This window comes from Pteropus vampyrus, unplaced genomic scaffold (assembly GCF_000151845.1).
Source record: "Pteropus vampyrus isolate Shadow unplaced genomic scaffold, Pvam_2.0 Scaffold114, whole genome shotgun sequence".
NCBI lineage: Eukaryota > Metazoa > Chordata > Mammalia > Chiroptera > Pteropodidae > Pteropus > Pteropus vampyrus.
The window spans coordinates 2,124,955-2,137,411 of record NW_011888895.1 but is presented as its reverse complement, the minus strand read 5'-3'; positions in this window follow the sequence as shown (position 1 = coordinate 2,137,411).

Here is a 12,457-nt window from a genome sequence, read left to right as displayed (position 1 = left end):
CGGGCCTGGCTACAGGACATCACATAGCTTCTCCTCTGCTTTAGGGAGGAGAGACGCCTGTTTGGAGATGCTAAAAAATGGGAGACTTTTGCACGTGGGCAAGCCGTTCTGGGCGCGCATCTTCCTTTGTTCCTGCCAGTTGGTTCTACCTGCTAACGAATAAAGCATCGTTCCTGCTAACATTCTAAGATCAAGTAAGACTCTCCTTTGCTAATTAATCACTTTATTTTGCTGTGCCTTCTTCCCAGCACTCTGGATACAGGAAGTTTCAGCGCACACGCTCGAGAAAACCCATGCGGCGATGCAGTCTAGACGCCAGCCCGATCACAAGCTTGTCCCTGCTGACCGTATTGTCGGAATAATCCTTCGTTTGTCTCCTCGTCCTCTCCACTTTGCCCACGCCCACACCGACACCATGTTCAAGGGCAAACGGCACGACTCCTTTAGAAGAATAAACGTGATTTTTACTTACTCCTGTTTTGACTAAAGCAGGAATTGAAACTCAAGAGTCTGCTTTCTCCCAGACTTGTGCAAAGTTAGCTTGCCAAACGTTGACCTTGTTAATACTTACGAGAATGATAATGTGCGTATTCATTTATATGAAGTCTGTCAATATCCAAACATCGTGCATGTTTTGTATCATTCTCAATGCAAACCCCTTGTTAAGATACTTCCCATTACGGTCCTGTGCTTCCCGAGGGAGTCAAGTCTGGGTTCAACCCCACAGTAGGTCCCTTCTTCTCTCCTACACTTGCTATTCCCTGGAAGGTCCCGAGAGCTGAATGCTGTAACGTGAAGCTGCCACCTCACAGTTGGCTCAGACTTAATAATGACTTGGAAATTCAAGTGGCGACGCAGATAAACCCTTTCGATGTTTCATGTTTGAAACTCCCGGATGCTTTCAGCCTTAGGTGTCCAGATGCTTGTGGGGAGGGTTTGGATGTGTCAGCTAACTGTCCGGGTTCTCGGCTTTTCTCTGTGGGCCTAGCCAGAGTCGAATATATTCTCTTTCCCGGTGGAGTCTTCCTAAGACAGGTCAAGTTGAAAGACGATTGTGAGTAAGACTGGGGTGTGCTGAGGCCTCACCTTATGCTGTAATCATTTGTATTTGTCAGGGCTGGGGTTTCGATGGGGCACCAGGGGGCAGAGTACCAAGGCCTGCACGCTAGCGGGGCCGCCTTCCCTCAGGCTATCTGCCACAAGAACCACCACAGAATTCACAGCTCAGTGAGGCAACAGTTGGGGCCTTTCTGGGCATTTTCCAAGTCATGACAATAAGTAAAGACTGAGCCGGTCGCTGGTGAACTTGGCCTTACCACTTCCTTAGGAGCCCAAGACAAAAAGACACGTATGGCACCAATAAGCCACCTAGAGGAATACTCAGTCCAATCGTAGCTGAGTGTGTTTAGGATTCTTTAAGCTTGGGTAGTGACCCACACCCTCTGTCCTAATTCCTGCGAATGACTCAGACCCTGGGCTGCTGCTTTGGGAATTGGACCCAGGCGGCTGTGGCCGACTGTGGCTTTGCCAAGCAATTGGATGGTAGTTTTCATCCTCACTCAGACTGGCTACAGCTTCAACTGTCACTGTTGGGGGAAGGGAGATATGCTCAGGTGTCATTTTTAATGGCTCTATAAAAATACCAGGAAAGGTGGAAAGATGCATAGTTGCGTAACTTTAATTAATGCGTGCAGTCCAGTGCCGTGAAAGCAATCTCTGTCAGGTGTCTTCATTACACGATCACCGTCTCTAAAAGTGCTTATTGTAAAGCAGATTCTCTGGCCAGAAGATGGACCCCAAGGACGGCTCCCCAAAACCCGGAGGTAGTCTAAAATCCCAGGAGGACAATGTTGCTGAATTCTTTCTCCGTAGTACACATTTTCATTACTCTCTAAATCTGTGTGTTCCCACAGAGGTGCTATCCAGAAACCTCTGCGTCATGCTGACGATGGCCTCCGTGTTGAGTTTTAAACTGAGACATGGATGTCAGAGCTTCATGGAATGAATATAACCTGATCTTGGCAAACCCAATGGTTTGAAGTAACAGGAGCTCTGCAGGCCACCGAAGGCCTCGCTTCTTGGGCCCCCCCTCATGCTGGTGTCCACGGAGGGCATGTGTGTCTCAGGCGCAAGTCTCTTTTCCAGGTAGATGCACAATTCAAACTTATGTCACCTCAAGACTTTATTTTATAGCCAGACAAGAGTGTCAGCATTTTTTTTCTTCACCTTCCCTTGATGAAGATGTGTTTCTCTTAGTAAGAAAGAGAGAGAGAGAGAAGAGAGAGAGAGAGAGAGAGAGAAAGAAAGAAAGAAAGAAAAAGAAAGAAAGAAAGAATGAAACAGGCAACTCATCAAATGAAAGCTAACGATATGAAAAGCTGGTTAATGATCATCATTTCAAATATAAGAGTTTAAATTGCTTCATTACTCAAATGGTGGCCTGAGGGTCAGCAACATGGACATCACTTGGGATCTTGTTATAGACCAGAATCTTGGGCTCCACTGAGACCTGAGTTAGGGTCTGTATTTCTACAAGATCTCTGGGTGATTCTTACACACATGGAAGTTTGAGAAGCTTTGCTAGAGGGAAGACTTACATACATAGGAATTTGATAAAGAGTTAATGTGATAATTTTCTACTTTTTCGAGATCACTTTTTTCCTTAGAGCTTCCTGAAAGGTCTAATTTTTCTATCTTGTTGCCTCAACATAATTTTGTAAGCCCTAGATTTTTCTAGAAGGCAGAAACCCACGAGAGGCCTGGCTATGGTCCTCCAAAACAGAGCTTTCTTGAGTTATCACTCTGACCTCTCATCTCAGGTGCTGGGTCTGGGTCAAGTTTACAGTCTGAGGTTTGACACACAACATCGGGAGTCTCCCGTGTGTTCCCCCTACCAAGCTGGTGGCCACATGTACATAAACAGAAGGCTTTTTTTTTCCTCCAGGGGCGTCGGATTCTCAATTTTCACCTAGTTTGCAATTTGGAAACGCATTAATCCTGTGAGTTCTTCCGGACACACAGCACGTGTTCACGGGGCAGCGTTTCAGGTGGCCTCAGCAGTCCTGCCACGGGCTGTCCTCCCTGTGGGCTACCTGCCTCTGGCCTCCAGCCACGGCCTTGCAGATGTCACGCCCTGTGTTTGGTTCCAAGAGAAGGGACCCAGCCTTACCTCGTACCCACTTGCAGCAGCCGACCCTTGCAGAGTCCAGAGGCCTGGCCTACGCAGGCACCCGGCAGTTCGGCTGCATCTTTCAGATGCATCTGGATTCCTTCAGGCCTGCCGTGGGCCAGCAATCTTGTTTGAAACAGTTTCTCCTTACAGAACATTGGCTCTTCTGCTTCTGGTGCCATTTGACACCAGGAGAGTAAAACTGGAAAACTTAAACAAACCCCCTTTGAATGTTAGAAACGTTCAGCATTCGAGGTTTGGTCAAATGCTGGAAGACGTTTCGAGTTGGTACTGAACTTTCCAGCCTGGTCTTCCAACCTTGAGGCTAATTTTAGCCTGAGATCCAGGCAGGGAAAGCAAAGGAAAATGAGGAGTCTAAAATGACTCTGAGCTGGAGAAGCCAGAATTTGCATTGGTTAGATAGTGTAAGATTCAGTAATTCGGTTTATGTGGCGAATAGTGAGTATCTCCAGTCTGATCAAAGCACCTGGCTCCAGGAACTTTGGACTTTCTTGTCATTGTTACTCATTTTCCTGGTGGTAGGCAAATGAACCAACGTCCACGTGACTCTTTACAAATCGAAGCATAATGCTTACCTTTTTCACCGGGGTGCTGCGAGGATCAGTACTTTTTGGACTATGCAAAGTGGTTTTGAATGGAATCGAAAAGAGACCCGTGGTTGGTGTTTCAATATGGAAGCATGCAATATGGGAATTTTAATGCCTGAGCCTGCCAGGGATCATGAACACATGGCATCAGAACCCGAAATTCGAGGTCTGGGTAAGAACGAGTTGAAGATGCCCTCTGCAATCAACACTGAAGAAGTCCTGAGTGTTCATCACTTAATTTTTGAATTAAATGTTCTTTTGGAACACATCATTCAGCCCTACTGAGGCAGGTTGCACATTCTTCCAGAACCTCAAAATGTCAGAATTAAAAAACATCAACTCTACAGAGAAAACAAAATTTCATACTTAAAATCATGTGGTGCATATTTAAATTTCCTCCTCTTTAAATTCCCTTTCCTTCCCGTTGCCAGTTTAGAAACGGGCTGGACTTCTGGGAGGAGGGTGAGATCTGCTTTTCCACACAGAGCTTCCATCTGAGATAATATTCCTTCCAGGAGAAGGGTATTTGGAGGAATGGCAGGCTTCAGAGTTCTGACGGCCTTTGAGTGTTACCGGGCATTATTCTTAGTTTGTTTCCCTGTGCTTTTTTTCAGATTTTACCGTTGCTTGTTTATAACTCTCCAATATATATCGAAAAGGGAGAGTCGAGAATATTAGTGTTTGTCCCCATGGGCCTCCTGGTGTGAACGGAGGCTGGAGACCTTACTCAGACTCTGAGTGGTTGTTCAAAAGATGGCAGGGGATTTCAGAAAACCCGCCTAATGAATGCCGGAAGGCCTGAAATTATACCCAAATCATCTGGGACTCTTAAAAACTTTCTGAGCTCCTTGAGGATAATATTTGTCATGTCTAGATTAATAGCATTGTCAATGAAAAGATGTTCAGGAAACACGCATTTGACCGAATTTTGCAGGTGACCTCTAACCTCTTCCTGCCATGTCTTGAAATAGGAATCCACCGCTTAAAATCTCAGCATTTCCACGTTCCGTGGGCCTCCTCTCTCTTTACGCCCCTAACGCGGCCGTAGCCGCTTACGTATTCACGCACGTATTCACGCACGTATTCACGCACGTATTCACGCACATATCCACGCACATATTCACGCACGTATTTAGCTTCCCCCTCACTCAGAGACGAAGGTCAAACTTCCAGCTCCCCATCTGTACGGATTTACGTTTGGGTCTCTCCAGCTTCCTAGCCAGGCCCACGATGGTCGCCCTCCTCTGCGTCCCGTGCGTGCGCAGAGTGCGTCTGCCCAGGATGCTCCACGTCGCGGCGCCGCCGCTTCCTTTTCATTCTCCCGTCTCCAAGACACGCCCGCACCTGTCCTAATCGTTAGCAGAATTGTTCGATTCCCCCTTGACTCCTGCATTTTTGTCTCTTCTGATCTTTTCCTTAGGCTTCGCCAAGTATCAAGAACCCCCCACTTTCTGTGCGACTGCAGTTACTTCCCTGAGTATTTACTGAGTGCCCAGTTACTTGACTGAGTATTTATTTCCTAATCTTGGGCTAGGTAGACCGGTCTAGCTCGGAAGAAGGTTCATGATCTTATGATCACATACGAAACGGAGAGCAGATGCCAAAATGATGGGTATGGCTAGGGGTGAGAGTGGGAAGAGGTGACGGAGGCTCCCGGGATGCAAAATTTAAGGCGGCACCGACTCTCGGTGCCAACCCTGAATTTGCACCACCCTAAGAGGGAGTGCTTCCTTAAATGCTACACCCTAAGTGCCTCACTTGCCCCACCCCAGTCCGGATCTTGGGTATGGCTGACAAATCTGAATAGAGACCATAGGCTGGGCAGAGGACGGTATCTGAATCAGGAAGAAACTTTGTGACCGAAAGCCTGTGGCCATGGCATAGTGGAGTCCTGAGCTGGACCTTGACAGATACCCATTTTGTTTTGAAGGCATTGGACATGTACATTGTTGATGGATAAAAGGGCAGGGAGACCTATAAAGATAGGGCCAGAACCTTAAAACCAAAGGCAGATCAGAGAAAAACTCAGCCTGCTTGGAAGATAGTGGGGAGCTCAGCCTGGAGGAGAGAGAAGAACCGACAAAGGAGACCTGAGAAAAACCCATTTAGGAAGAAAAAGTTTGGGCCAAGTAAAGGAGAATCTCAAAGGCCACATGAGGAATTTGCTGCAGTTCTGTACACAGTGGTGCCATCGAAGCTTTGGAGCAGGAATGCGATGGGAGGAAATTGGAGCTTTTGGAAAATGGCTCTGGAAGTAGCACCTATGATTATTCCATTAATCTGGGGTTTTTGGCTATTTTTGTTTATTATTATATCTCCAATATCTATCACTGCACTCGGTCTATAGAATTTTTTTTGAATGAATGAATTAATAGATGGTTGGGGAGGTGGATGGATAGATGAGGCTTTATTAAGATAAGCAGCTAGGGAATCAGAAGCTGCAATACTTCGGCTATGGGGTAACAAGCACTTCGGATCTGGGTAGTGGGGGTGGAGGGGAACGGAATCGTGATGGGCTGATTGCATTAACAGCCTCAGTTTTTCACACCTCCTGTCGTCATAACCTTTACTCTTAAACTGTGGTCCCCTCCCTCTCTGACCCTGAGGTCGCCTTCATGACTTGCTTTGGCCAATGGGACAGTAACAAATTTGATGGAAGCAGAGGCTTGGAAAAGGGCTTGCTCATTTGAATGTGCCTGGCTTGGAGTACTGGAAGCTGAGACACCCGGAAGAGACAGGACTCCTAGTGGAGGCCATTCTAGATCAGCCAGGAGCCAGTCGACTGTCCGACACTCAGGTGAGCTCCAGCCTAACCCAAAAGAACTCACCAGCCAAACCCAGACATGACCAGCAGAACTGCCCAGTCTCCCCAGGAGGTGTGAGCATTAAGTAATGGTGCTTGAAGCTATAAGGGGTGGTTTGTAACAGTGCATTATCCTGACCAGAGTTTCCATTGGGGAAGAGTCAGAGATGCAGAAAGCGCCAACGCTGAGCTTCAGGCTGGGGCAAAGAGGCTGAATCAGTTCACTTACGAAGTGAAAGAAGAGGAAGCTGAAGAGGAGGAACGCATGAGAGGGGAGCGAAAAGTGACAGATGTCAGAGGCAGGGTGGCAAGAGAAGCAAGATAAAGAAAAAAGAAGCAAGGTACAAGCCAAAGGCGGAAGAAGTTTCAAGGGATGGGAGAGAAACAGTTGCTGAAAAGAGAGACAGAAACAAAGATGATCGAAAGGTCAACGGATTTGACGAGAAAGAGCCACCTGAGACCTATTTCTTCGCGATGGCTCCTCAGACTAAACAGAAGAGTGACAACCAGTTTCCCTAGTATGCAGACAAGCAGCTCCTCCTTTGCTTGACTAGAAAGTTAATATGAAATTAATTGTTAGGTGTATATGTTTGTCCAAATATATCTAGGTTGAGTATGTGGCTTTTTCTGTTTCAATTCAATTCACAAAACATTTCCAGAATCTACTGTGATAAAACAGAGAGAAAATGCACAAAAGATTCAGTACTCTTTGTTGCTGCATTCCGCAAAACAGCTAGATTCTGAGGGTATGTTTGAGATAATTTTTGTGATAATTGGGAGCAATCAGAAGGCTGTCCAGATAAATGATTCTTCAGAAAGTTTCTGACTCTGACCTCACTTTACATGGTAGTCTATACCTTTTGCTTTAGAAGAATCTAGAGTCATATCTTGATAAGTTGAGAAAAATGAAACTTAAGATTTTTTTTCCAGCACAAAAATTAGCTTGTATTAAATTTCACTTCGAAAACTATGTACATCCACACACTCAGACACACACACACACACACACACACACACACGCACACACACGCACGCACATGCACACGCACACAGAGATCAGGATATTGATTTTACTTTATGACCTGCCCTCCTTTGGCGCCAAAGTGTGAGCAAGCCTAAACATATTGTCTTTCGGTGTTCCATGATCTTATAGCTCATCGACCACACAAAGGGCAGACCTAGAAAAGATAATTGATTTAATGATAAGTCAGATGATTAATCCTTTTTTCTGTAGCATCTTAATATGCAAAGATTATCTTGTTTGATGCCTGAATCATAAATATGCTGTCACTCGTGTTTAATCCTATCTATCTTTTCCTTGGATCTCCTCAAGTGTTCACCAACAGCCTTCCAAGCTTCTAGCTCTCAAGTCAATCAGATAAAACCATGAAATCATGCTGATTAAATTGTTTATCCCTTTTGGAATGGCATGGCTCCCAGTGCGCCCTTTTCAGAGATGCCAGTGGTAATTCAAAATAAGAGATGGAGGTATGACTCTGTGTTGACAATTATGTCCCCTGTTCTGTGCTGTTTCTAGGACAGTCCTGTCCCTGGACTACCTCGGACTTGGTTATTAAGGTGGCAAGAAGGAGGTGACGAGTTCTTTTAGATTCATAATCTTTTACTTAGTAAAATAGGCATCTTTTAACGCCCAGATTTCCATCATTATTTCTATCACTCACCTAATGAATAAATGAGCTTTAGCTCATTTATTCTATGACGGTGGACATTTGGAACACTTTGGTGATTTCACTGTATTTCAAGCCCTCGCCTAATGGAGTAACATATTGTTGGCCTATCACTTACTGTCAAGTTCAAGTTTATCTCTACCAAGCACACACTACTGTGATGCAATGGGGTAGGGATGCCAGATTTAGCAAAACAAAACCATAAAAAAAAAGAAAAAAAAAGAATGCACTGTGAATTTTGAATTTTAGCGGGGAAAAAAATGAAAGTTTTCAGTATGTCCCAAATATTGCATGGGAGATACTTAAAGAATTAGTCACTGTTTAACTAAAATTCAGATTTAACTAGGTGTCCTGTATTTTGCCGACAGTCCTAGTTGATGGCCAAGATGTGAGATGTGCATATATACACATGTCACCCAAGAAGCAGGAAGCTTTGGGGTAATTTTAAGCACACAGGAGGATGATAGGATACGCCGATGGCCTTCGATCACTGCAGGCTGGCATGGTTTTTGTTTTTGTTTTTCCTTTTTTCTTGCAGCCCTTTCAAGGCCCTGGAGGAGTTTAATACCAGGCTCACCTTGCTAGCGGTTTTTCCAACAGTCAGAAACAATGGCGAAACGGATCATTTACCTTGTTTTTTTTCCATGCTGGACTCACCTGCTTTCTTGTCCGGGAGGACTCACTGTGGTATTGTTCTTCTCTGCTCTTTTTCCAAAGGAGAACCCGGCCTTGCTAATTGCTAGGTGGCAGCTACACTAAACGGACGTGGACGACAGCTGGGAGCTGGGCACATTCTGCGAGGTGAGGTTTGGATTTCCATTGTCGTCAGCGTCATAATCGCGCACCCTTCCATCTGCACTAACTTTTGTTTTAGGTCTCAAGCCATTGGCCGGAGATGAAAACATAAACGCCTCCACGCACTCGCCCTTATCATTTTCTTTTTATGCTGGTTTAGAAAATACACCTGAGAGACCAAAGGTACACAATGAACCCCGCAATTACCGACCACCATGGGCAGGCGGCAAACTCTCCAACAACAAAACAGCCGGAGCCGGGGCTGCTGCTGGCTCCTGCCTTTCTTCACGGTGCTGGGGGCCCCTTCCAGTGGCCAGGCTCCAGACTCGAATGTAGGACTCTCTCCCTCGTCTGTTCTGGGACACCTGATTCCAGTACTGCCATAAATGGGGGGATTTAGGAAGTTTCTCTCTTTATTTTGAGTGAACGACCGGTACAGACCATCCATGATGCTGGGGAAACTATTTCACAAGGGGGAAGAAACAGGACATAACGAGTTTATCATCTACGAAACATTTCCTTGTGAAATTGTTAAAACGAAAAGCGGATCTCTTTCTTCCCCCATGTGTGGCTTTGGCAGGAAAATCTCAAAGGGGCACGAGAAAGTGGAAGCCGGGGGCGGGGGTGAGGGTAGGTGGAGACGCTTGAAAACACCCCCACCACTTCACGCCCTGGAGGCTGAGCTTTCTCTCACTTAGTGAGCACATCCTATGTATCAGGCGTCATTTTAGTGAGTGAAATAGACAAAAACGCCTGTCCCATTTACGTCTGGGGCAAGGCAGTCTAGAATAGGAGTGATGAACATGAATTTTGGAGACACACTCCCTGAGTTCGAACCCCCACTCGGCCACTTCCTGGTTACATGTCCTTGGGCAAGCAACCTAACTTGCTATGCCTTGGTTTTCTCACCTGGAAAATGGGGATAAACACATTACTTTTTTCATACAGTTGTTGTAAAATGGAGAAAATAACATTTCTTACCTAAAAGGGTTGTTGTGAGGATTAAATTAGTTAATGCCTACGAAGCACGTAGAAAAACTGTTGGCACATACTAAGCATTCAGTACAGATCAGCTCATATTTGGTGGTGACATTGCGTCGTTATTTAATGGTAATTAGTGGGCTATTCGTAGGACCTTGCGTAAACGATGGAGAAAGGAAAAATATTACCTCTCAAACCTAGAAGGAGAAGACTGAGAAGAAGCAATTTTATGTTCACGTTCCCTCCCACCGAGTGAATTCAGAAATTGTTTTCATTTGCCACGTCCTGGTTTGGTCCTAAAATGTGAAAAGCATTTCTTCCCTTAAGTCATTCTTTAAAAATGATCAAATGGCGGAACCCGGGCTAACTGAAACGGGCCATCTACTGAAACGTGCAGAAAGCATGTTTACCATCGCTGAGTTAGCATCAGAATTATCTTATTGGCTGCTTGCACTCGATTATTGTCCAGACTGTTCCCTGTGTGCCCTCGTGCCTCACCATCACATGTCCCAAGCCTTGGTTTTCCCTCCCGCCATGAGACTGGCAGTGTCTTGGAGAGACTGCTTACTCAGCAGATGGGAGCAGACCTGGCCAGCGTGGATGAATTCGACCTCTGTGGTTGTAAACCGCTGTGATTTGGATAGTTTTCAGGCACCATCTAGCCCATCTTGACTCATACATGGGCTCTGACCAATATCTACTTAACTCATCATTTTCTCTCTTTCTCTGATGTCAGTTCTTTTATGTGTGTGTGTGTGTGTGTGTGTGGTTGTTAATTATTTGGTTGATTATTATTGAATGAGTATATGTTGGTGTATGAAGCTAGGGAAAGCATGTGGGAAATTCAGACATGCATAAGACAAGTTTCCTATCCCTGAGGTGCTTATCAGATGAGCAAAAAAAAAATTGTTAAGACATATAAAGTTCTAGACATTTACTATGTGCTGCGTAGAGTAACAGGCACTGCTTCTACCAATTGCCTTCAACGTTAAGCCTTGGCCTTAAGTTATAATAGAGTTGGTATTAACTTAGTCGTTGCCCCAATTTGTAATCTTTATAAGTGGTAAAACGTAAATTACATCCCTCACTCCTTGGTTTCCCAGGCTAAATATGTGCCTTTAATTAAATTCATCTCTCACCAAATGTCCCTCTATTTCCTTAATAATATTAGTTACTTCTTATTGGTTTCATGGTAGCTTTTCTCTTTGGGGAAGATATGTAGAGTAGACAAAAATCTCTCCAGATTTTGATACCCCATTATGCCATTGGGAAAGAAAATAATGTTATTTTCTGCTGCTTTCCTTCCAAAATATATCTATTTGGTGATAAACACTGCAAACATATTTCTGATGTACGTTAGTGTCTAGCCAGAACTTTCTGGACAGTGGGTTTAGTCTCCTTTTTTTTTCTCCTTGTCATCCATTTGTACTTGGGGTTATATGTGCACTGGGGTCCACAAGTATGGGAGTAAAATTCCTTAAACTTGAGGACATTATCACTTTTCCAGGATCCTGGGTACATCATATATCTCATTTGTTGCTAAATGGCTCAATTTTTAGTAAGTTCTAAAGTCTCGTAATAGATCTAAATTCTAAAACAAATATACCCAGTATTTTATGTAGACAAGGACAAATGAAATTTTGCATCTCAACCAAAGTAAGAAGCTATACTAAACAAGGTATAGAATAATAGTAATAAAAAATATTCTTCCTGTCTTGGTGACCGCATTTTCACTTGGAAAGATGTCTCTTTATACAAACACAAAAGTAAAAGAATGTGTCTACTTATTTTAATTGTGAAATTAATAATCTTTGATAATCTGAAAATGTTTCCCTTTTAAAAAGAAAATAAAAAATTATGAAGATACAATAAAAAACACTTTGTTAACTTCATCAGCAATGAAATTCATTAAAAGTTTACTAATTATTCTGGTAACTCATTGATTGACCCCCTCCACTAAGTGCCTTACACTCATTTAATTCTCAAAAATCCATATTTATCCCCATTTTACAGATGAGAAAACTGAGGCATAAAGAGACTAAGTAATTTACAAAGTCACACAGATATAAAGTGGGAGAACCAGGGTTTCAAACAGGGGTAGGCTGGCTTTAAACTCTGCACAAGTCATCATTACATAATAGTACCCAGAACGGTCCACGTCTATTTTTATTCTTAATCCAAGAATCAGCTAAGATAAGAAAGAAGAGATTTGTTTCAACAAGAATTCAAATTCCACATACCTTGTAGATCAGCACTGGGATCACTTGCTGAAGTTAGTAAAAATCTTTTCACTAAAGTTCAGAGGATCTGCAGGAGATAATACCAAAATTGTATTGTCTTTTTTGTCTCCACGATGGGCATTATTTATAAGGTGTTCTATTATACTACAAAAGGGCCATTGTTCCCTCTAGAG